The sequence below is a fragment of the Symphalangus syndactylus genome, chromosome 15, assembly GCF_028878055.3.
Source record: "Symphalangus syndactylus isolate Jambi chromosome 15, NHGRI_mSymSyn1-v2.1_pri, whole genome shotgun sequence".
NCBI lineage: Eukaryota > Metazoa > Chordata > Mammalia > Primates > Hylobatidae > Symphalangus > Symphalangus syndactylus.
The window spans coordinates 94,126,063-94,151,231 of NC_072437.2; the positions used below are offsets into that span (position 1 = coordinate 94,126,063).

General features: G+C 41.7%; 1 protein-coding gene across 7 annotated transcripts in view; it reads left to right on the forward strand.

The window, feature by feature from the left end:
• The window catches only part of MTUS2 (microtubule associated scaffold protein 2), a 729,967-nt gene that overhangs the window by 16,641 nt on the left and 688,157 nt on the right, over window positions 1-25,169 (forward strand). For 6 of the 7 annotated variants that reach the window (XM_055244645.2, XM_055244648.2, XM_055244646.2 and 3 more), the window contains exon 2: window positions 3,291-3,363. The exons of the other annotated variant lie outside the window; for it this stretch is intronic. The gene's annotated coding sequence lies outside the window, so the exon portion shown is untranslated. The remainder of the gene's footprint in view (window positions 1-3,290; window positions 3,364-25,169) is intronic. 7 annotated transcript variants of the gene reach the window in all.

The window sequence follows — 25,169 nt, forward strand, 5'->3', positions numbered from 1 at the left end:
TTTGAGGGCACCTGCAAGGGGCTTTAGAATGCATTTCATATTAGGCAGTGGACACCCACAGAAGAGCTTCAAGAAGTAAGTGATGAGGTGGGATTTGATCTTTCTTGTGTTGTTACCTTGGGCAAGTTATTGACCTTTCAGATCTGCCCCCCTTAGTCTCCTATTCTGCAACATTGGGTGATTGAAATCTACTCAGGCTCTTGCTATGAAGATTAAGTGAACTAGTATATGAAGCATACCTGATGGTCCAGCTCAGACTCCTGCTGAATCGAGAGACTGCTTCTCTGGTAGTGTCCATCTGTTGCCCTAGCTCCTGTTCTTCATTGTTGTGCTCCAGCAGTACCCAGGGAAAGCTTTCAAGAATATAAATTGTTGGAGCACAACAATCAGCCTCAGGGTGGTGTCCAGGAATCTATGTTTAACAAATCTATGTTTAACAAATTCTCTCTGTGGTTATTATGCAGCCACCTGTTTCGGGTTTGCATACCAATGTGCAGAGTTCATGTCCTCAACTCTTATCTAGGATTCTGGGCCATTCGATAACATCAGCTCTTCCTGCCTCTTACATCAGCTTCCGTGTACTGTTTCCTGGCCGATGGTCTGTAGACCCTAGTTTGATCACAGTGGTAATTACCAGTGGCCTAGGGCTACTCTGTTTGAGGTTGACCAGTTGGTTCTTAGGTGGCTCTTCATAGATTGGCCTCATTGAAATGGTACCTGACATCTTCTACACATGTGTATATCTACTTCACAGATCTTAGCCAGTACTTCTTAATTTTGTTCACACTCTTATTTAATATCTGTATTAACATAAAGTCACGTTCTAACTCCTTTCCATAACGTGAAGTATAATTCCAACTTGTCTATTAATTCAGAGCTGTTCTATTTGCAGCTCTTTTTGTTTGTTTGTTTTTGTTTTTTTTTTTTGAGACGGAGTCTTGCTCTGTCACCCAGGCTGGAGTGCAGTGGTGCGATCTCAGCTCACTGCAAGCTCCGCCTCCCGGGTTCACGCCATTCTCCTGCCTCAGCCTCTCCGAGTAGCTGGGACTACAGGCGCCCGCCACCACGCCCGGTTAATTTTTTGTATTTTTTTTTGGTAGAGACGGGGTTTCACCGTGGTCTCGATCTCCTGACCTCGTGATCCGCCCGCCTCGGCCTCCCAAAGTGCTGGGATTACAAGCGTGAGCCACCGCGCCCGGCCTTGCAGCTCTTTATCTATGACCATACCCATAATAATAATAATGACTTTTTTTTTCTGTTACAATTAGTACTTTTTTTTTCTGTTACAATTAGTACTATCATTGCCATCATTGATACGTTTACCTTCAACCCTGTAGTGGTCCACAGTAGATCCAGATATCTCTGTTTAAAGGGGAAAGTCGCTATTGGAACAACACAGAGTGCCTCTGAATGTCAGATTTACTTTGCTTGCATTTCATTTCATGGTCTTATGTGTTTTTAAGATTCTGATTGGATGTGAACAAAATGACAGGTTTCATCTAGCATGTCAACTTTGACTTTGTCACCACCATTCTGTGACCATGTCACAGAATGCTGATTTTAATCCTACATCTTATCTTCACATAATTAATCTAAAAAATAGGGAATGAGAAATGGGTGGTACTAAAAGGAGATTAAAAAGTTTATTTTGCGGCTGGCTGCTCTTTCATGCAAAAACAAAACAATTTATAGTAGGCTGCTGATTTAATGGGTCTCCTGGTGGGAGGGAAAATTATTTAAACCCTTTCCTATTCCTTCTCTGAAGAAAACGCACTTTGGGAACTTGTGAATTTTCTATATCTGGGGTACCCAAATGGCCTTGATTCTGCTAGTTTTTGCTTCCATTAGTGTTGTGCATGCTTCGAATTAACATTGTAGTGGGGTGGTTGTGATGCTGTTGTGCTGGTGGTGGTAGTTGTGGTAGGCCCTAAAATAGATGGGTTACTACATTTATTACAAGACAGAAGTAAATGTTCCCTTCATTGTCCCGTGGACTTGGGCTTGGACCTGTGTGGGATGCTGCTCCCTGGCCATGCCTGTCCTGAGGTAGTGGGCAGCTCTTCTGCACGCTTCCCTCTGCATCTTATTCCTGCATCCATCTGCCCCCTGCATCTTGTCCCTCACTTGCTCTTGCCTGCTTTCCCTTTCACCTGCCCCTGTTAGAGATCAGCATGCTCCCTCTCACCTTTTTGTCTTCCAGCCCCCAGCTTTTCTTTCTGTCACATCTATGCTCTTGGAAAAGAGTCTTATGTTGCAAGGGGGAAGCCGAGGGGGTTGGAAGTAAATGGGGACTGGGTGGGAAGAAAGAACTGAAAAGATACACATAAGCTCTTCCAAATGCTGGAGGTAATTTTTTTCCTTTCTTATCTTTTAGATACCATTGATGGTAAGTTAGAATGGAATCAGTTACTTATACCCAAACCATTGATGTTGTTCAGAAAAATGATGTATGTTGAGCAATAGTAGTTTAGGAAATGTAATTGTTTCATAATCACTGGGGTTTTCATTCCTACTTATTTTTTTTGTTTGGAAAAATTATGAAATTGCCATATGTGTAGGTAAAAAAATGGTTGAATATCAGCAATTTTGTGTAAGTCAACCTACTAATAGCAGGCATTCTGTGGTATCTATGCCAGTAACATTTGGGAGGAAAATTGGTCTCTTTTCTACCACTAACAACTAATCTTCCTGTTGGACAATTTAGAGAAGAGGAGTAATTTGCTGATTTTTTGAATAGAAGTTTTCTTAACAGTTTAGTTAATATTAATGTTGTTAATATTGTAGGATTCATGGTTCTTCTGGTTTTTTATTGCTTCTGAATTAGAAGAAAATAAGCATGACAGTATAAATTTGGTACATAATATGAAAATGAAGATCTACAAAATGGATGTGATTATTCATATATGAGAGGTATTCTTCCCCTGACAAAAGCTCTGTCTTAAATCCTTAAGATACTTCATTTATATGGTTTATTTAAGAATCAGTTTTCAGATCATTAACTACTTGAGGGATTAATATAGAAAGAAAACTGAAGTCATGTAATCCACTGAGGATTAATCTGAAAATAAGATTAAGTATCTCTAAAATCCTAGACTCAGCTAATGGAAAAAATGGTGAGTTGATGAAGCAACTCCAATTATGAAGAGTTTGTGGTATAATTATTGCATAGATTCAGGGACTTCTGAACTAACTTTATGTTTTGGTGAGAAGACCTATTATAATGAAATTACTGTTTATGCTTTCCTGAATTTTTCTGCTTCTAAATTTTCCTATATCTTTTTGTTTTTAAGGTTTCCACAGCTGGATTGTTTACTAGGGCCAGTTGTCACCAATGGCAGTAAAACTCATTTTCTGGGGAGCAGGGTGAGTTAATGTGGATTTCTACCTGATTTATTATTCCATTCTATTTGGGCCTGTGATTATCTCTCAAATGTTGTTTACTTCCTTATACTCAAGGTAAATAGCTGATGGTACGTTTTTTTTTTTTTAAATAAGCGATATTATTAATGAAATAAGTCAATGAAAATAAATTATATGAAAGCTTAATTTGCTTATTTTTTAAAAGCTGTGAGGAATCTAGTTAGATATTGACTGAGTTCAAGTAACGTGTTAGTGATTTTAAATTTGTAGGGGATGTTTAGAATTGACACGTCTTAGTAGTAATCTTCTGTAACAAAGGGTCATGTTATTGTTAGCATGTGTTTAGTAATATTAATGGACAGACATAGAACACAAGCTTTAAGTAGGGGATATGCTTGATAACTGAAGTTACTGAGAGAAGATGACCAGATTGGGAGGAAAAAGTGAATGCAGTGCAAACAGTCCATTAAACTAAGAGCAGAAGCTTTAGTAAACAGCCAAGACCACAGAAAGCTTAAAACATTTGAGGGAAGCTTTTCTGAGGGCTGCTGTTAGCCCATATGGCGCTTTGTGCAAATTAGACAAAGACACCCCTCTGTAAGACATTCACTTCCATCTGATGGGAAATTATTCAGCTATACTGATTTTTAGAACAAGACATTTTATTGCCATGTGCTAGAAAACTGTAATATAAATAATCAAATTACCCATCTTTAAATCAGCAAAGTTTTAATAAAAATACAAACAGCTTTTTTAAATGAGTAGAGAAATGCTCATGATGAGACTGATGCCTCCTTAAACATGGTGCTCTTCCACAGTGCACAACCTGAGCAACTGGGCAGGTTGGCTCTGCCTTGTTGGAATTCAACTCATGATAGACTCTAAGGAAGGGACACTTTTTATTAAGGTCTAGTCATAGGGAACAGAAGATAGAAACAAGAGTTTGAGATTTGGCTTCGATTAGAAACTTGGGTGGCTCGAAAGAAACTTACCAGAAGCACAGTAGCTATAGGTTTGGGGTCCCAAAAGGGTAGCCTGAGCTTTCTAGGGCTAAAACTAGGAAAGAAACACCTAAACTGTGCTTTAAATTAAATTTATGACTGAGTTTCTGCCATGTGGTGATTTATAGTATGTGCTTTCAGATTCTCCCTACTTTAATCATGAAAGCTTCATTCTATAGATCACCACCTGTGTGATGTCCTTGTTCTCAAAGACAATTTAAACTTGCACTGTTTTTCCCAGTAAAAGAGATTTGCTTTCAGAATGTTGAGTGTATTCATAATGGATCGTTCTTCATTACTTACAGATTTTTGTAATTAATCTTCTGATGAAACAAAAAGCTATGATGTTGCTGTTAATGAGTATTTGATAGATATTGGTTGACAAATAGAGGCTAAGTGCGATGTGGCAATACTTTGGGGCCAGATTTAGGGGCTACAGGTGGTGTATGTGACTGGTGATTGAAAAGTTATTGAGGAAATTAGAACAGATATGGGAAGAAGTCATAGTGTAAGTAGGTGGATGTGGCAGTCATGGTAGTTGGAGTCATGGTGAAAGTGGTGGAGGTTGTGGGGTGGTGAGGATGGTGGTGGCCGCTGGAGTGGCCAGAAGGTTGGTAGTGGAGAGCTGGCAGCTGCCACCGTGGCGCTGAAGACACATGAGAAGGAAGAGATGACAGATGGAAAAGATGCCAGGCTGTGGACACAAAGTATGTGGCTTAAGTAAAAGCTTTTGGTTTCTTGGGTGCTGGAGACAAATTGACCAGAGGGATATTCAAGGGGCCTTCTTTTTGTGGGGCTGCAAAGTTAGTTCTTTGTGTGTGTGTGTGTGTTTTTTTTTTTTTGATACGGAGTCTCACTCTGTCACCCAGATTGGAGTGCAGTGGCGTGATCTCAGCTCACTGCAACCTCCGCCTCCCAGGTTCAGGCAATTCTCCTGTCTCAGCCTCCCGAGTAGCTGGGATTACAGATGCGTGCCACCACACCCGGCTAGATTTTGTATTTTTAGTAGAGACGAGGTTTCACCATGTTGGCCAGGATGGCCTCGATCTCTTGACCTTATGATCTGCCTGCCTTGGCCTCCCAGACTGCTGGGATTACAGGCATAAGCCACCGCGCCCGGCCAAAGTTTGTTTTCTTATTGTATCATTTATCCCCTTCTCCCCCATTCCCCTCTATATGTATGGTGGAGGATTTGATACTCTGAATACAGAAGCACAGAAACATGATCGATTACAAAAGCCATTCATGAGATTTAGGGCAAAAGGCCCCAGTGTTATTTACATCTAAAACGACCTCTCCTCTGCTCCCCCAACACAAAAATGATCTATGTTTTGAAGAAAAAAATGTAGATTTTTTTTTGAGTGGAGGAAGCAGAAGGAAAGAGGGAAACCAGATAAAGAAGACTTAGATGAGTTAATTCTTCCCACCCCTGCAGTTGTTTAGTCTGTTCTACTTTGTGGACATTCTCCTTGCCTGTGGAACACCAAGGGGAGTGAGAATATGAAGACACTTTGGATCTGATGTTTGGCACCTGTGATACTGAGCTAATAATTTTGTGTTTCATGTTTCCTTATCTTTCAGTAGAGAGAATGATATTCCTTATTAGAAAACACAGAGGGAATATTTGTGAAAACACTGGCTTGATGAATATTCAAATGAAACAGAATGATAGGTTTGATGATGATCTGGTATTCTCACTGTCCTGAAACTTCATGATTTTTGGATTGAAATAATTTATCGCTGTATGGTCCAAATAGTTGTCCTCATTATTTTAAAGAAGAGATCCTTTATGATGATTCTGTAAAGATGTATATACTCCGCAGCAAGAGAGATTTAGGATAGCACAGCTTTTGAAAAAGGGGAGTTAGTGGGTTATCCTGCAATGGATGTTAGATTAGGTATAGAGCACCATGTGCTTGATGCGTGCTTAATGGGACGGAATGACTTTACCCTGTGCAGGTGCTGGTAACAGCTGCATACAGTGGGTGCTCCTAGTTCAGTACTGTGCTGAGCCCAACACTCATTATCTCATTGGCTCCTTAGAACCCGCTCTGGGGCAGGTGCTGCCATGGCTCTTATTTTACAGCTCTGAGAGGTGAAGAATGGAGCTAATGTTGTAGCCAGACATGCCTCTGTCACCACTAGGCTTTCCAGCCTCCTTGGATCCGTACTGGCTCCACTCTTTAATGTCTTTTTCATTTCTCAAATATTATGCATTTTAGACCAAGCCCGTCTCATCCCCCAGAGCTGCTTTAAAATTGAGCAGATAATTCTCTCATTAGAGGACACCAGCTGAACAAGGCCAGGGGAATCCTAGAACTAAATTTGTGCCACATAATGAGATGTGAAGGGATTGTTGGTTGCAATTGCTTTCCCAAAGACCTGAGAGATTCCTGAAGGTTAGGGTTTTTTTTTTTTTTCTACATGTGATTCAGAAGTACGTAAGTCATTGAAATATCCTCAGATTTGGAGAATGTGGAGGAACCCAGCAGTGTGTACATCTTATTTTCTGCTTTAAAATTATCCTCAAGAATAGATTAGAAGCACCGGGCTCACAGAATCTGTTTTTTGAGGCAGGGTAAGGTTAATCCTTTCCCTAATTCATCTTTTTTCCTTAGGCAGAAAACACAGGATGAAAAAAAAGACCAAACACATTTTAATATTTAAATTCGTAGATTCAGAGCCCAGAATTTTAGTATATTGGTTATTGGGATAAAGGGACTGGCGGATTCAGTAAATGTCACATGGGCAAGTCTCTTAAGATGATAGAAACCATATAAGCTGCTTTGTTGTCCTTTTTTAAATGATGCATAAGACTGTGCAATTTTCCCTGCACTAATGTCTTGTATGTACTGTTATGTAGCTGCTGTAGCCAGGAATTAAACCTGTGATCTGTTTGATATGAGGCCAGATTTTATTAAACTAGGTCATCAGGGCACACACGGGGGCTGGGTCATGCTGGCACTGTGTCATCTTTGGAAATTAACTGGGTAAGCATGCCAGTAGGCAAACGAGATGGCTTTGCTCCTGCTATTAGAAGCAGATAGCGGGGAGCTGGGTAATATTTGAACATGCATCCAGTTAATGATGAATTACAATGGGAATCCTGGAAAAGTTCCTGTGATACTCATATTATGTCAAAGAAGTTCATCATGTTTGAAATTATCACAGGAATTACAGAATAATTCAAAATGAATGGGTAATTATTCAAATGTTGTATGAGTTATTGCTTCAGCGTGCAGATTCTTAATACAATGTGGATTTCTGCCCTCTCCTTGTAGAAGCACTGAGAACCTGAGCTGACATCAGCCATTTGGTCGTGATTTCCTGGGGCAGAAGCTGGGGAGTTTGCATAGGGAGATCATTTATAGTTCTTCTTTTGAAGGTTGAGTTTGGTTCTGTCTAGGAGATAGGAGAATGAATTAAATGACATTTTAAAAATGGCTTTTTAATGTCTGCTTTTGCCTGAAAGGGATTTTGTATTTAATTCTTTGTCATATTTATGTAGTTGTTATTCATTGTACTTAGTGTCCAGATTTTTAAAATGCTGCGTGTGTGTGTGTGTGTATGTATGTGTGCGTGTGTGTGTGTATTTAATGTTCAGTTGCTAATATGGGGATATTTCTGTTAGATGCCAGGATAGGAGAAAGGCCTTTTCAGAAGTACTTGTCCACCCCACATGGCTTGGGGAGCAGCTTTGGCACATGGGGAGGGAGGAAGGGGTCTGCAGCATTTGTGTGTGAGTGTGTGTGTATGTGTGTGTGTGTGTGTGTGAGAGAGAGAGACAGAGAGAGAGAGAGACGGAGTCTAACTCTGTAGCCCAAGCTGGAGTGCAGTGGCATGATCTAGGCTCACTGCAACCTCCGCCTCCTAGGCTCAAGCAATTCTCATGCCTCAGCCTCCTGAGGAGCAGCGACTACAGGCGCACGCCACCACACCCATCTATTTTTTTTGTATTTTAGTAGAGACAGGGTTTCACCCATGTTGCCCAGGGTGGTCTCGAACTCCTGAGCTCAGGAGATCTGCCCGCCTTGGCTTCCCAGAGTGTTGGGATTACAGGCATGAGCCACCGTGCCTGGCCAGCATTTTCTTTTTTAAAATTTTAATTTAATTTACTTATTAATTAATTTAATTTTTAGAGACAGGATTTCACCGTATCACCCAGGCTGGAGTGTGATGGTGTGATCATAGCTCACTGTAACCTTGAACTCCTGAGCTCAAGCAGTCTTCCCATCTCAGGCTTTTGAAGCTAAGACTATAGGCAAGTGTCACCAGGCCTGGCCAATTTTTTTTTTTATTAAATTTTTGTAGAGATGGGGTCTTGCTGTGTTGCTCAAGCTGATCTCAAGCAACCATCCTTCTGCCTCCACCTCCCAAAGCATTGGGGTAACAGGCGTGAGCCACCGCTGCTGGCTGGCAACATTTTCTAATCTTTCTGCTGTAGATTCCACTTGTGACTAGAATGTAAACTTCACAAGGCTGGGGATTTTGTCTGTTTATTCACTACCATTTTCCTGACACTTTGACCAATAAATGCCTAACGTTCATTGGACACTCAGGAAGTGTTTCTGGAATGAATGAAGCAATTTGAAGCTTGTATCTCTGGGAAGTAGAATTCTTTTTCTTTCATCTCAAAGGAAGACAAGATTTACCTAGTCTTTTGCTTATTCTTTCAGCAGCACAGAGACATATTGAGAAATCAAGGAGAGACACTTCATTTAAGAAATTGGAAGGAAAAAAATATCCTTTATGGTGTAAAACTTATTTAATGGAAGGCCTGGCTTTGTGGTAGAGGTCCCTGTTATGTTTTCTCTCTGTTTTGTTTGTTTTTTTTTTAACCTAGAGAACTTGCTATACATGTTGCTCAGAATAAGAGGGTACATAAGTCATCAGACAGCCACAGAGAAGGATGATACAGACTTCGGTGACACTCTGGGTCATATCTCAGCTCTGGCATTTTTTAGTGTGTGACTTTACTTACGTTACAGTTTCCTTACCTTAAAAGGGGATGGTACCTGGCTTGCAGCTCTGTAAGGATTACATGAAATGAGAAGGGAGGGCACTCAATAATATAACAGTGCCTGCCGCAAAGTAAATGTTGCTTCTCACTTCCAAATGAAGCCTCATTTAAGTCTCCTTTAAGAGCTTGACATTACTAGACTTGCTAATTTAACTGCTTTTCTTAAAAACATATATGCAGTTTTTTTCTTAAAAAATATATATATTTATTCCTCCTTCAGAATAGGGCATGTTAAACGGAGTCCTGTAAGAAAGTAGAGCTGCTCGAGTTATAGCCTGGCACTGTGGATCGTGTTTAGGCAGTTATGTAACTGCACTGATCTGAACTAGTTTGTTAATGAACGGACATTTCTTAAATATGGAACCCATGTGAGAGACCACGGGGGAAATCTAAACTAAGTTTTTGAGGTCTCCCAATCCAGGGCAGCTCTGTCTTTGGAGTTTAAAGGAATCGTCAGGTCTCTGTAATAACTAAAGAACACGAAAGAATTATATTGAAAACACTTGGCTAATTATAAGTTCTAAGAGGCATTTCAGTTCACTCAAGCGTTTTAACATCCACCAGGACATACAGATATACTTCTCAGTCCATCAAGTCAAAAGCTGTGCATGTCTTTTAAATGTTTTAGTTGGAGTTTTCTTCTTTTCTCTTTAGGAGAAATTACATTATCAGGGCAGGTTAATCTCCACAGACTATTACAGATGTGCAAATAATATGCCACTTACAGTGCATTTTTAATAGACTGCTTGTCAGAAGAACTCATGTTTTCTTCTGCTTCATGTAGAAGCAGTTCTTGTATATGCATTCAGAAAACAAAGTAGTCTTTCATTTAGTAAGAAAATGCACCCTTAATGAAACAATGAATCTTAATAGGAAGAGGGTATCAGGACTCATCTTCCTTCTCAAAGGCAAACATAACAAAATTGATAGTCTATTAAACTCACTAATTTGTCCTAGCTCCATAGCGATTTTTCATACCTCATGCATCCCTGTACTTTGTACTATAGTCATTTGTGAACAGACATTATTTCCTTACTGGGCTCTATGCCTCTTCAGTGGTGTAATCCATGTCTTATTCATTCCCAATATTATTTGCCAAAGTGTCTTACACATAATGGGGATCCATAAATATTTGGTGAATCAACGAGGATTTTCTGAGCAAAATACAGAGGGTTGGGTTCATTGTTTGTGGTTCTCATAGTTTTAATTGGGGGTGCTTTGGAAGAGTTCATGTCCTCGTTAGGTTCTGGCTGAGCCAGTGTGCTGTATTGTATTTAGGATGGCAAGAGAAGCCTGCCAGAAAATCACCTAAGGTAATTATTTTTGACAAAGTGGGAAGATATTCAAATAGGCATGAACAATATAGAGTTTCTGACAATAAAGTCAATATCACTTAAGGTTTTTTTTTGGCCCCTTGGATTCTTCTTGTTGGTTCCAATGCAAATGAGAAGGTGAGGATGAGGGTGGAGTCTAAGTTTTTGCCTCCCAGATAGAGGGACACAGGGCATAGGAGCTCCGATTTTGGGTTCCTCGGTGCAAAGGAAGAGGGAGGGGAGTAGTCCAAAGGAAAAGGCAAGAGGATCTCTAGAAATGGGGCTCAGTGGGGTGTCAGGCCTGGATTCGTCTAGAGGACACTGAGGATAACTTATTGTGATTTTGTACCTCTCTCCCTTGCCTATCAATTTCCACTGCATCCTCTGTCTTGTTGTGGCTCTGGCAAATTGATAAGGAGTCGGCAGGGTGGTTTTGCAGGGAAGGCCTCATTTCCTTTCCTGTGTGGCCTAGTTCTTCCACCTGTGACTCTCTTGATAGCATCTTCCCAGACTTTGTTTCATTCTTGGCTTTTTCAACACCTCCCAGGCCCATCTCCTGGCTGGTCTCAAGTCTTGCAAGGGCACTGTCCAAGGAAACCATGCAGCAGCCCTGAAGACTGATGCTGTCTCAGAGTTATGCTTCCTGATGCTGGATGGACCTCACATAGATGCAGCCTCTGAGCACCCACGTTATGCAAAGCTCAGGCTTGGGAGGAGAGCGGGAAGGAGGGGAGTAGCTAGGCCTGTTCACTGTCACAGGTAGGCTTTTACCAGGGCTTTCTGCCTTGGCCAGGCTCAGCCCTCCTGTCATCTCACCTCCCTATACACTTATCTGCAGGATAATGCCCCGATTTCTCAGCAGGAATATAAGACCCATCCCACACTGCACGTTTTGTCCACATTTCCTGTCACACCCTCCTTTTCTAGTTCAGGGATGGAGATATATATATATATATATATATATATTGAATGCCTGCTTTGTGATATTCACTGTGCCAGATGCTGAGAACGTCAAAGGAATAAACTTTGGTTTCTGCTTTCCAAGAATTTACTATCTTTCCAAGAATTTACTATCTATTGGGATAGCCCAATATACAAACAACTTCAAAAAAATAGTTTAAAGGAATGTTGATGGGGAAACACAGAGGTGGGACTCACAAGCCCCTTTTCTCCATCCTTCCTAAGCCACTCATGGTTCATATATATGGGGGTCAGCCAATATTGGTTTGATTGTGATGTTTTATATCTGTAGTATTGTATGACAATAATTGCTGTTCTGAAAAATAGTATTAGATACCATAAGAATGATAATGGTCAAAAGGATTACATTATATGATAAATAATAAAAACAAACTTGTTGGAATGTTAGTGGTACCTGGTATGGGAGTGGTATCTAGTGTGGTAGGAAAAGAGATGAATATTTCAGAAGTATTTTCAGTAACAAGGGGTATGATTATTGAGTTTCAAAGAAAATTAACTCAGAAAAGTCTTTCAGTAAACATTCCTGTTATCACTTTATAATAATAATTGATATTTCTAGCCCCACCCTATTCCCTGCCAATCCCTCTGCTGTTGACGAAGAGATATTTTTGGCCCGAATGGTCTCAATGTCAACCTACAAGGATTTGACCACTCTCCCAGTGGACATTTGGCAATGTCTGGAGACATTTTTGGCTGTCACAACTGGGGACACTGTGCCACTAGCATCTAACAGGTAAAGGCCAAGGATGCTGCTCATCATCCTGTAATGCATAGGATAGTTCCCCACAAAGGATCTTAACGACCCCAAATGCCGGTAGTGCCAGAGTTGAGAAACCCCAGTCTGGATGAATAGCCTATATTGCTGCATGGTCTTCTTATAACAGCCTTGTTATGATTTAATCCATCAGATGAATAGTTTTGATGATCACTTAGCATGTTTTGGAGAGCTTTACTAATGTATCCCCAGTGTCTAACACAGACCCTGTAACCTAGTCCATAATTCATATGTATTTGTTTGTTGAATGCGTAAGTGCATATATTCCTGAAGATAATAGCATTTTATTTGTTTTCCAAACACTCCTCTTGTACTTTCAGAGTTAGATAAATGGAGAATATGTGCCGGAGTTTATGAGAGTTATTTCAAAGATTCAAAGCAAGTGTTAGGTCAGTAAAAATAAGACACCTGGGTCTCTAAGAGAGAGAAAATAGAAAGTCATCAACTCTAGTATCAGCTTGTTTGCAAAGCTGAACAGGCAAAAACACGGCAGAAGTTCATGAAAGCCCAGTTGGTCTACAGCCACAGAGGAATATGCTCTAAGTAAACAGCTGCACCAAAAAGCAAACTCAACACAAACCTGTAATAGGAAAATAAGTGGGCATCATACAGAGTCCTTAGAGGAACTAGAAACTGAGCTTCACAGCAGCACTACCTGCGGCTAGGGGCACAGACAGATATAACTACAGCCAGCTCAGAAATTACCTTGCACTGCCCCGTGGACGCCATCTGTGCTGGCTTTGCTGGGAAAGCCAAGTGCTTGACTTCCCAATTTCTCTCTCACCATTTTCCTGCTTGAACCCTTTGCTCCAGCCAGACTTCCTGCTTCTCCTCTGAACATGCCTTGTGCTGCCTCTCTCTCATTGCCCATGACGTTCTTCTGTCTAGAATGCTATTTTCCTGCTCCTCTCTACCTCTGAGTTTTCCGAGACTCAGCTCAAGTTCAGCAGCCTGTATGAAACCCTTCCCAAGTTTTTCCTGCATAAAAAGTCTTTAACAATCTGATTTCCCCCTCTCTTACCCCCTCCAAATCCAGGAAACAAGGTACTGTCATGGTTTATCAGATTCCATTCTATAGAAACCTCAGGTGCTTCAAAACGATTAATGGGACAAATGCATCTTTTCATGGTTGTTGGAACAGGCCGTAAGGATGAGAGAGCATCTCCCTTTGGTTCCTCAGGGCTCATTGGATGGACGCCTGCCACAGGCTGTACACAGCAGTCTGCTCGTTGGTATAAGGTGCCTTTGAAGGTTCTGATAGTACTTACCTGGACAAAGAAAGGGACCTGAAGGAGTACTTTTATATTGTCCACAAACTCAAGAAATAGACAAAAATGTAAATGTCATCCTGACATTAGACAGAGATACATTCCCCTCTGTATAGGGCCCCATCCCAGTTTTTGGACACAGGGGGAATAAAGCCAGCCCTGTTTTCTCAGGGTTCAGATACAACATGGAAGCTGTGTGTGTCTCTTGTTGTGCTCTGATCTTGGCTCGTGGCAAGTTCAGGGAGAGGGGCCAAGCTTGGCTAATTGGCCAGCGACAGCCCTGCTGGGCTAGGCATTCTGTCAGTCTCAGCAGGCACCCTCTCTCTAGATTCAACTCAGAACTTTGCAATATTGTGTAGAATTCCCAGCAGCAGTGAGTTCTGATCAACTCTATTTACAAGAGCAATATTAAAAACATAAATTGCCCAGAGGGTATGCTTAACATTAAAGTGTTAAACAGTAGAGGGAGAAGGGACTTGTAAACATGAAGTTTAATTTTGTTACAGAGAACTTTCATTCTTTGTGCAGGATGTCTTAAGGATATCTCTAAACCATCCTGGAGACTGGTCTTTAGACAGTCGATTCATTTTCTAGCAAAACTCAGACAGATATATTACAATTAAAATCTCATGCTGGGTATAAAATTTCATTATTATACCTGTTCTTATTACAATCACTTGTTTTCTATTCATATGAAATCATTGGGTAGAGAAAATTTACCTTGATTTTTGCATTCAGAATTCAGTTGCCTGTTTACCATGGTTTCATTTATTTTTAGATGAAAATTTCCCCTTTTTGTGTGCAGCTGAGTGTATCTCTCAGTTGCCAGAAAGGAGGGGAATATCGCTGTTAAATGAGGATGATCATTTATTTACAAGTTAAAACATATTCTGAAAAGGATGGAAGCTTGTTCTTGCCTGAAGCTTGTTTGTTCTGTGAGGCTTTGAGGTGTCTCTGAGGGCTGTCTCTATGCTCTATTTTGTCTTGTTTCTTAGCAGTAAGGCCTTTACTTATGTTGGTATAGGAAGTAGAGAAAAGTGATAAAAATATCCGGAGTGGACCTAAGAGAAATAAGAAATCTGTAACATTCGCATAATTCAAATGCAGGCCTGGTGATTCTGAAACATTCAAAATTGTGTTTTTAAATGCCATTATGTAAGCACATACATTTGTCCATTGACCATGATGGAATTCATTGTAAGTGACCAGTGGTTCCCAAAGCCATGGCATTGGCTGATCTACAAAGAAAAGGAATCAGAGTACCTGTTTCAAAAATAAATCATCACATGTATATGCAAATAATTAAGAAAATATGTACTGAGTGACTACAACATAGTGGGCACTATGCAGATGTCAGAGATACGAAGATGTATATGATATGGTCCTTGCCCTCCAGGCACTTAGAGTCTAAGAGGAAATACAGATGAGTATAGATCCGGTACTTCTGGTACCTGCTGACAAGGACTCTGACCAGGGTCCTGAAGCACGCACAGTTCCAGAGGCCCTCCTTAAAAAATATGCAAAATTACTAAAGGAGCACCTGATTGAGAGATGAATGTGTATGTTGAAGGGGCTTGTGCAAGTGAGGATCCCCAAAGTGTCAGTTTCCGCCCCTGGCCCTGTGGGATGTATCTGAGTGGGTAGGAGCACTTGAGCAGGACTTAGCGCCCAGCTTGGCCTGGGGCACCGCTTCCTGGAGCAGGTGGCACTGTAGGTGTGTGCTGTTGCCACTCTTCTCTCCTGGAGTCTACTCTCCACACAGTAGCCAGCGTGAGTCTTTAAAACCTAAATGAGATGATAGCACTCTCCTGTTCACACTTGCTTTCCATCACACCGGGACTTGAACCCCACATCTGTCTCCCCCGCCCTCGCTCCTGGTGCCTCCTTGCTGTTCTTAGACCTTCAGTCACTTTCCTGTCTGAGGGGTTGCACTTCCCATGCCCTCTGCTTGCAGGATTACTCCCTCCTGTTTAGCACAGGGCTGGCTCTTCTCCACCTGCTCAAATGTCCGTCCTCAGAGGGGCCTCACCTGATCACACTATCTGGTGCCCCTCTGTGTTCCCTGCCCTCTTTATTCTGACTTATTTTCTTCAGAGCATTCTCCCTACATTACATACTCCTTTGTTCGTCTGTCTCTCCAGTTGGAATGGAAGCTCAGGGAGGATGACTGTATGGCTCTTATTCTCCGCTATTTCCCCACACCTTGGATGGGGTCTGGTATACAGGAGGCACTCATTAAATATCTATTAGAAGAAAAAGTGAGTGAAAGTAGTACAGACATGGTGTGGGGACAGTAACTGGGAGGTCTGTCTTCAACAGTTTGTGAAAAGGGAGGCTAATGGTCTTCCAGGACTCTATTTTGAGAGGCTAAAAATGTATTTATTTCTGAGCAACACTAACTTACAGAATTTTTAAATTCCTTGGAAAAAGGCTGGGCATAATGGCTCATGCCCATAATCCCAGCACTTTGGGAGGCCGAGGTGGGTGGATCACCTGAAGTCAGGAGTTCGAGACCAGCCTGGGCAACATAGTGAAACCCCGTTTCCACTAAAAATACAAAAATTAGCCAGGTGTGGTGGCACACCCATGTAGTTCCAGCTACTCTGCAGGCTGGGGAGGGAGAATTGCTTGAACCTGGGAGGCAAATCACGCCACTGCACTCCATCCTGGGTGACAGAGCGAGCCTCTGTCTTAAATACATACATACATACATACATACATTACTTGGAAAAAACTTTCATGCAAGATTCCTATGGATGGATGGCATCTGATGATCTGAAAAAGGTCTGAGATTGTATTCTAATTAACAGTTACTTAAATGTTCTGTTGTCTCAAATGCCTTCATGTTGGATCTGGTTGGAAGGGATTTAAATCTTGAAAAGTGAGAAAGGGAGGGGACAGTTCAGTGTATGAATGTGTGGTAGGAGGGGAGTTTAATTTTCAAGAGGTAAAAAGTCCCATCTAAAATGTTTTCTCCACTGATGATGTATTTGTTAACTTTATGAAAATGTATTTGATCCTGAAAGCAGCAGCACATTGAATTGTGAAAGTGATCTCTTGTTCTCCATGTTCCTACTGGTTACATATTCCTCTTCTCTAGAATGGCAGTGGCCGGAGTGGATGCCATGGAGGCTCCTAAAATTCTGCTGGGGGTGGCTGATGAGACAGAAACTAAGGTTTTACTATATTTTGCTATAAGGACTGACACAGATGGCCTCACTTGGGCAACCTGTAAGGCTCTAAACCGAGGTGTCTTGAGGCAGCTGGTGGAAGGTCCATTGCATGGAGTGGAAACAGTGACACCTTCATACCCTTGTCCTTTTTGCTGCATATGTATATGGGATTAAGTAGATTTACAAATTACATTATCTAGTTGTAACCAAATTGACCTTCACAAAAATACAGAAGTGGCTTAAAAATCAGAGATTGACCATCATGTTAAAAAGTAAAAGTGCAAATGAGCATCAAAGAGATGGCAGAATTTATATTCCTTCACTACTGTTTGTGTGAGAATTGCCTTAGCCAAATAAAAACAAATGATAACTTAATCCTAACTATATAAGAAGTTGGCCAAGGAATTCAAGATCATCAAGAAGATTGTTTGAAATATGGATTCATAGCTAGTATTACAACAGTATATCTTGTGCTATCTGTATAGGATGGCTTGTTACAGTAGTTACTGGTCAGAATACATGCAATCTACAATGCATGAATAAACAAGTATACTTGTATTGGGGGATGTGTGCTCAAAGCTTCTTACAATTAGGGGTGTCCACTCAAGAAAGCTTAGTGTCCACTGCTTGAGGGACTTGCTATTCAAAGCATGGTCTGCAAATGAGGCATCAGCTGGGAACCTTTCGGGAGATGCAGCATCTCAAGACTCACCCTAGACCTCTGGAATCATAATCTGCATCTCAACAAGAATCTCAGGTTATTTGTATGCACATTACAGTCTGGGAAACACTCCTTTAGGAAATATTTTATAAGGATGCTGCTTCTGTGCATCTGAAACCAGAGAGTCATTTCTCTCCACAAGAAATTGTGGAACTAAAGATGTCTGATTTTTACTTCTAGTTATGTTGCTTACAAACTTGGCCTTGGGCAGTTTAATGACCTGCTGAGATTCTGTTCCCACATCTGTAAAACAGAAACAACAATCCTTGCCTCCCAGAAGATTTGTAAGGGTTGTCTAGAATGTGAAGCCCTCTCAGGAACCACCGTTCAGTTTTGCCTTTTCCCCTCTGCCTTGTTAGTCCGTGAACACATTGAGGGAGGGATAGCTCTTCTCTATCTTTGTATTTCCCAGCACAGAGATCTTTAAACTTTTGCTCATGTACCTCCTAAAAAGCCTTGAAAAATAATATATACCTGCCCATTTTTAAAAGTTCCATTGGTTTATCATAAATTTTAAAAGTTACAAAGTAATCCCTAGGTTGTTGTAAACACTGACATTTAAAAAATAAGACCAGCTATATCCCTCTTTTCAGTCTAGCCAGTAGAATCTGATCACTGGGGAATTTGAGAGGCTCTCAGTGGGAGGAGCCAGAGAATGTCTTCCCTCCCTCTCCCTGACTTCCGTGGCGCGTCCAGTAGCAGCTTAGTCTCCTGGCAGTTCTAGCTCCCACTGGATGGGCTCATGGTGGTTCCAGCTGCCTCCTGGGGATGCTCTGGTGACACATTGCTTCCTTTTGTCCCTTTAGCTCAGGGGTGGTACTAGCTTCCAGCCCTTACTCATCTTGGTGTTTCTCCGAGGTTCCCAGCTGATTTACCAGCTCTTCCTTCATTGGTTTAGTCAGTTCCCTGCAGTAATTCCCTCTGTGCCAAATAAAGTAGATTCTTTCTTTTTTGGTTAGATCACAATAGATAAATATACCAATCTTTATTGATATGCCAATATGAATTGTGCTTTTGTCACTGGAAGGTTTTTTTTTTATTTTAATAGATTATTCTTTAGTAGCATAATTCTATCATCTCACAGGCGCTAGTCATTTTTTTAAATTAAATTAAATTTTAAGTTCCAGGATACATGTGCAGGATGTGCAGATTTGTTACATAAGTAAATGTGTGCCATGATGGTTTGCTGCACCTGTCAACCCGTCACCTGGGTATTAAGCCCAGCATGCATTAGGTATTTATCCTGACGCTCTCCCTCCTCCTAGACTGCCCCACTACTGACAGGCCACAGTGTGTGTCGTTCCCCTCCCTGTGTCTATGTGTTCTCATTGTTCAGCTCCCACTTATAAGTGAGAACATGTGGTGTTTGGTTTTCTGTTCCTGTGTTAGTTTTCTGAGGATAATGGCTTCCAGCTCCACCCATGCCCCTGGAAAGGACATGATCTCGTTCCTTTTTATGGCTGTATAGTATTCCATGTGTATATGTACCACATTTTCTTTATCCAGTCTATCGTTGCTGGGCATTTGGGTTGATTCAATGTCTTTGCTATTGTGAATAGTCCCGTATTGAACATACACATGCATGTATCTTTATAATAGAATGATTTATATTCCTTTGGGTATATACCAGTGCTGGGATTGCTGGGTCAAATGGTATTTTTGGTTCTAGGTCTTTGAGGGATCATCATCCTGTCTTCCACAATGGTTGAACTAATTTACATTCCCACCAACAGTGTAAAAGCGTTCCTATTTCTCCACAGCCCTGCCAGTATCTGTTGTTTCTTGACTTTAATAATCGCCATTCTGACTGGCATGAGATGGTATCTCATTGTGGTTTTGATTTGCGTTTCTCTGATGATTGTCACTGGAAGGTTTTATACCCCACATCTATGTAGCCTGGAAAGATTCAGGATGTGTGAGGGGTATTCTTCTCTTTAAGAAACAGAAGAAGGGTAGTTGTGAGAGAAAAGATGTTCCCAGGCAGAACAATTTTAGGAAAAAGTACAAATAGAATATAAGGTTCTGTAAACTAATTCCCTTCAAATGAGCACCTTTGAAATGTGTCTGTGTGCTCCAGTTTGAAGACTGCTGCTTTGCAGAGCTGGACACATTGCACATTTAGGCACACTAAGTATTGTTTGAGTAAACGGATGGTTGCATATGTAGGGAAGTCCCAGATTGTCCATAAAATCTTTTTTTAGCAGTGGTGAGGCCCAAATGCAGCCAACAATGTGGGATGCGTGCTCGATTTGACACATCCTGAGGCTGCAGTTCATAGCTGGTCAGACTGGGTGTCTCCAGGGGTCTGGCACTTGGCTGAACAGATAGAGCCACTGGGGAAGCAGGCAGGATCTTGGAAGCCCAAGCGATAATGGGCCATCAGCTGGAAACAGGGCTTCTGTTGTCACTTTGCCAGCAACAACAGCAGTGATGCTGATGTTTGCAGTTGTGTGCATCTGCAAATTTGCAGAACTCTGCCGCTTATCTGGGGAAATCTCTCTGACAAATTTGTTTACGGAATATCAAGTTGTGCATTTATGGCTAGCCAACAAAACTGAAAATGGCCTAAGGAGGATTTAAAAAATGACTACTTTTCATTGGCCATAGAACAGAAGCCCCCCCACCCCACCAAAATAAAGAGTCCTATTTCGCATCTTTGTTTGCTTTTTGCTATGATTTTGTTAAGTTGCAGTATATCCATACAACCTCTCCCACAAGAAACTCCACTAAAACTCCAAACCAAAAAAGCAAGGCACTTGTGCAGAGAGAGACTCCTGTCATTTATAGCATGCTAACACAACTTCGTAGCCACTAAATCAAAACATCTGAGCGGTTGAGCACATTCACCCTAGACTCTCTAAGGAAGTGGGGAGCTGGTGTTTCCTGAAGGGGCTGATTGCCCATTTGCCTGGTTTACCTGGCAAGGGAAGACCTTGGCATTGAGTGTATTAAGACAGGTTGAATTTAATTTACAGTAGCTATTAATACTGTTTCAAAGAGCCATCTCGGGTATAGAATTGGTGGCTTCTTACAGGGAATGTTGTACCAACTGAGAAAATTTGTGAAGACGATAGTTCTGGAAGACAAAGGCAAGCCTTCTTAAATGTAGAAACTTGACCATCCAACTAGTGATTCTTCTTTTTAAAAATCTGAAAGGCTAAAGTCATAGGGTCCATGAACTTCCTGGAGGGATGGAAGATCAGAGATCAGTCTTTAGGAAGATATCATGTGGGAAATGGAGTAGAGACTCAGATAAGAACAAAATTGGCTCCTGAAAGAAAAGGTAAAGATACTACACATGTGGAGTGAGGTTTCCAGGAAGAAAGAGGGTTTTCATATCAAGAGGCAGCAAGTACCAGAGAACAGGCTGCCTTTGGGGAAAAGGCAGAAATAGATAATTAAGGGTTTTTGAAAGTCAAACTGCCCTTTTCAAGTGTTTTAATAAATACTGAAGGGAATGGAAATACATTTGACATAACAATATGGAAGCAGTGAAGGACATGTTAATGGAGCTTTGATGATCACTATGTAAGAAAGTACTTAGGGAATCAGAATATAAACAAATCAAGGTCAGGAGAGATGCCTACTTGTGTTCAAGTTTGCTCCAATGTTCTGCGCAGAATCTTACCTTACAGGTTCACTTCGGTATTTCCAGCATTACCCATCATTATCTATCCATCCATCTACCTTTCCATTCTTTCCAGAGATCCTTTTGAGTCTCTGCTACATGCCCTGAGTCCTGGACTGGGCACTAAGAACACTGTGGTGTATAAAGCCATGCTTGGCCCCTGCTGTTTTAAATCTCATTAAAAGCGCAAGTGTACAATTGCAACAGCACTGGGTACCATGCAGGAGAGCAGTGTGTTGCTCTGGATATAAAGTAGAGGGATTTGACCTAATTGAAAAATGAGAAGGAAAAAGCCCATGAGTGGGAATGTGCCTTTCCCTGAGAGGCTAGGTCTTCATATGCTTGGGAGTTTCAGGATGTGTAGATCTTCCCTTAAGTTGAAATTATTTTACAGGAAGGATTCTTGAATGAAGGTATCTAGGATTGAAAGACTTTTCTACCTTGCATCAGATTTTTAGTTTATATAAGTATATTATACTGGGGTTATGGCTCAGGAATTAAACCCATGTCTAAAGAAAAAAGCATGGAATTGCAAATTTGTCTTTTTCACTGACCTGCTGGACAAAACTATATTAATTGCATAGCAATTAATAGTTGGCTGAGTTCTTTCATATAGTTATTTAAACTTGTGTCTCTACTCTATCCCTGGCTCTCTTTCCTCCCGTTCTTCATCCACTACCTCCCAGGCAGGTAGGACAGGCAGAACATCATTGTCATTATCTATGGCAACATCAAATGTATTTTGAAGATTTGCTGCATTGGAAGTTGACAATAAAATTATAGCACGTGCCCACCATCTATCCCCCACCCTCAAACTTAGCACTTAGAGCGGGGACATATACTTTAAAATAGAATGCATTAATTTCTCCAGAGGCATGTACAACGCTTATTGGAATATGAAGGAGGAACCCCTAATTCAGACTGTTGTGTGGAGAGGGGACAGGGAGTAGGGTGTATGTTTGTTGGGGAGCTTCCTGCAAAATCTGGAAGAACAGGGAAGATTTAGCTGGATGAGTGACAGAGTGGGTGGGGATGAAGTTCAGATAAAGGGTGAGCTTTGCCAGATGAGGAAATGGGACAGCTAGAGTTGAGGCCAGATGTGTCAGTTCCTCCTCCAGTGCATGCTCCCTGAACTGAGCAGCCACTCAGGTGGAGAGAGGAGTGGGAGACAGTAAAGACAGCCAACAAGTTGGGTAACCCAGGAAGGGAAGCAAGAGTAATTTGGTAGCAGGAGACGGCAAGTACTCAAGATAGGCTGCTTTTTGGGAAAGGGGGAAGTAGATAATTACATGGGAGGCCCTGTGCAGTCATCACGTTTGCTCTCTCCATAACATCCTGAATTAGGTGTTGCTAGCTGCATTTTACAGAAGGAGAAGTTGAGGCCCAGTGGGGCTAGAACCAGGTTGGACTGGACCCTGTGTTGCCCTGTTCAGTGGTGGGTACTACAGGGGTGGCTGGGGCCCAGTGGGAACTATGGGCTGCTGGTGGCATTGTCCCTGGTTGGATGTCTGAGGACAATCCCTACAGTGGGCAGGCATGGCTGGGGTCTTCAGAGACGTAATGAACAAAAGAACTTTGGGGACTAACTCATGGACCTCATCTTTGCAGTCCAGTGACTTCTATGGAAAAATGTGTTTACAGCCCCATTCGTAAGCTGGCCCTATCTGAATGCTTCTTTACTTTCTAGGACTGGGGAATTAGGCATGTGCTGGCTGCTTAGGCCCTATGTGTGTGGACATCTGCCAGCTTTCTAAGCTACAGTAATGAAGGCTCTCATGAGTTTGCAGAACTTAGTGTCGGGTAGAGTAGAAGTATCCATTATTAGACTTAAGGACAGAGGTAAATTTGTATTTTTGCAAAACATATTTAACTTATGCAGGATGATGGGGTAGATCATCCTGTGACTGATTTAAGAAAGGCTGTGTTTATTTAAGGAGCTGCACAGAGAAACATACAGGAGAAAGGGTAGAATATGGGAGATTTGTATGTTGTTCAGGGACAAAGTTTGTGAGGGATGACCAGGATCCACAGACGGGGGTGGGTGGAAGCCCTTCCTGTAGCATCTTCCCCTGAGGCCTGACGAGAGAGAGAGGCAGATTGTTGGGTTTTATTTCAGAATTAATCTTACTGATCAGTACACTCCATCCTGCCTACTTTTATTGTAGAACCTTGTGCTTGGGTTGAGGCAGTGTTGAAGGGAGGGATTGATTTATATTACATTTAGTTGTGATCAGTTAGACAAAGTGGTAGATAATCTTTGGCAGGATGAATTTAGAATTTGCTTAATTGCCATGTGTTATGATGTTCTGCCATCTGCAGGGAGAGCTTCCATTTGGAGATAAAATCAAAATACAATTTCTAGATTTTATTGAGGGTCCTCCTCCCTTAAACAAATACTGTTGTTTCTTTTTTCCTGATAACTATTTTCATTTTCTGTGAAAACATGCAAATGACTCAATTGCTAGAGGAGAAATGAGGCAGCATTTCTAATAGTCACTCCTTTGCCAGCTTTTTGTAGGAATCAGGTTGTTTGACTTTCTTCCCCCTAAGAGGATAGTATCTGAAGTGATGTGAGCAGAGAACCCCTGAGATGTCAGGTACCATCACCAGGCTGGAATGTGGGATTTGGAAAGGAGACCTAGGTCTTGGCTTTCTCAGACTCCTCATGTGAAACCAGTGGAGAAACCCAGTGTCATGTGGAAAATGTGGCTAGGAAGGGGGCTATCTGGCCTTCGGTCAAGGCAGTGGCGGCAGTGGAGTGCACCTTAGCAAAACATTGCCACATGCTGCATGTCAGCCTAGTGGGGGACATGCAGGAGGCTTATCCATGGATGTTTGGAGTCTGACTGACTGCACCCTCCTTGCTCCCATCCGCCTCAGATGTTTCCCTGTGCGTGCTGGATGTTGGAGGAACTGGGACAAGTTATTCTTACACTGCTTTCAGAGAAAATTCATATGTGTGTTAACTCTCCTCCTGTCACTCTCAGTTTTTGCAAACACTTGAGGTTACATGTCGGGTACAGTGTGACAGTGTGCGTCCCTCGTTTTGCATTGTACCTGTTGCAGGGCTGTGCTGGACAACCGTGGCTTGGCCTGAGAACAGAACTTCACCAGTGTCAGTCAGGCAGTCACTTGCTAGTTCCATCAGTAACAAATGCTGTTCTTATCGTGATGGTAACCAGTCTGTTAGGGAATCTTATCAGCCTGCTGGGGAGAGTCAGCAGGTAGAGATGGTTAAACATCTGCAGGGCAGGGACCAGGCTGGTAGAGGGCAGGGCTCCTTGCTGGACAGTGTCTCTGTGGGGCCCTTACAGGGGCAGTTTCCCAGTGCTGTGGCATTAAGTAGAGAAAGTAGCCCTCTGGAGTTAGGATGGTACATAAAATGGGAAGTCCTATGTGATAGAATGTAATACTTTTAAAATGTTCGTGTGAGAGTATATAGAGTAATTGTCCATTTAACAATGATTGCTAGAGTTAGAGAATGAATCATAGGTAGTCAGCACATCTATGTTGATCTCTGCAAAATTATTGCTCTGCGTGTAGTTGAAGGCTGTGGGGCCCAACAGGCCTGGCATGGGTACAGTTCTGTCATTTAATGGCTTTGTGTAGGCATGTAGCCCTTCTGAGCCTCTGTTTTTTTCTTTTTTTTGTTGTTTGTTTTTTTTTTACTCTTAATGGTGTTAACATAGCCCAGGGGTTGTCTTGAAGATTAAATGAGATGATTTTGCATGTATATGAATAAAGAAGCAAAATGCCTGGCATTTAGCAGTCAGTCAGTAGGCAGTAGCTGTAGTTACATTAAGGCCACAACGTAATCTTTGGGAATATTTGTCACCAATCGGGAGTCTAGGGTCTTTGTTCAGTGGTGTTTTTGCCGAGCCTACAACAGTACCTGGCACATGGTAGGCACTCGGTTGGTACTTATTGGC